Genomic DNA, 998 nt, shown 5'->3' with positions numbered 1-998 from the left:
TTTAATTTTATTTATATATTATTTTATTATATATTTAAATTTTTTAAAAATATTTATTATATTTTATATATAAAATATATTTAAAATATTATTATATTTTATATATATATATTATATTATATTATTATTTTATTATTTAATATATATTTTATATATATTTTATATATTTTAAAATTTTTTATTTAATTTTTAATATTATAAATATATATATTATATTATTTATATATATTTTGTTATAAAATATATTTTAATATATTTAAAATTATTAATATAATATATATATATTATATATTTTAATATAATAAAAATTATTTATATATAATATTATATTTTTTATATTAATATATATTTTTATATTTTATTTTTTAATTTAATTATATTATAAAACCAAACCCCCAAAACCCTTATTAAATATATTTTTTTATATATATTTATAAAATTATATTTTTAAATTTTAATATATATTATATTTTTAATATATATTTTTAAAATTTTATATAATATTATATCTATATATTTAATATATCTAATATTATTTATATATTATATTATATTTTTTTTTATTTATATATTTATATTATCTTAATTATTATTATTTTTAAAAAATATTATTTTATATTAAAAATATTCTATATTTTAATAAAATATATATTTAAATATTTTATTATAATATATCTATTTTTAATTATATATAATATTTTAAAAAAATATATTAATATTTATATTTTTAAAATTATTTATTTTTATATTAATATTTTTAATTTTATTATATTTTTTTTTATATTAATATATTATATATATTTATAATATATTTTATTTTATATTATATATTATATATTAAATATAATATTATATTAAATTAATAAATATTAAAAATTTACAAAACCCCAAAATTATTATTTTAAATATATATTATTATATATTATTATTATTATATATTATATATATTTTTTATATATTTATTATATTTTTTTATTTTATATTATTTAAATATATAA

At 2.1% G+C, this 998-nt stretch overlaps 1 protein-coding gene across 1 annotated transcript in view; it reads right to left on the bottom strand.

Moving 5' to 3' along the window:
• Positions 1-998, bottom strand: part of LOC119586360 (replication protein A 32 kDa subunit-like) — a gene marked incomplete in the record, with an annotated part of 6008 nt that overhangs the window by 1492 nt on the left and 3518 nt on the right.

The sequence above is a fragment of the Penaeus monodon genome, chromosome 21, assembly GCF_015228065.2.
Source record: "Penaeus monodon isolate SGIC_2016 chromosome 21, NSTDA_Pmon_1, whole genome shotgun sequence".
Taxonomy (NCBI): Eukaryota; Metazoa; Arthropoda; class Malacostraca; order Decapoda; family Penaeidae; genus Penaeus; species Penaeus monodon.
Note: the sequence above shows the minus strand (reverse complement) of the source record. Positions and strands in the feature narration are given on the sequence as shown.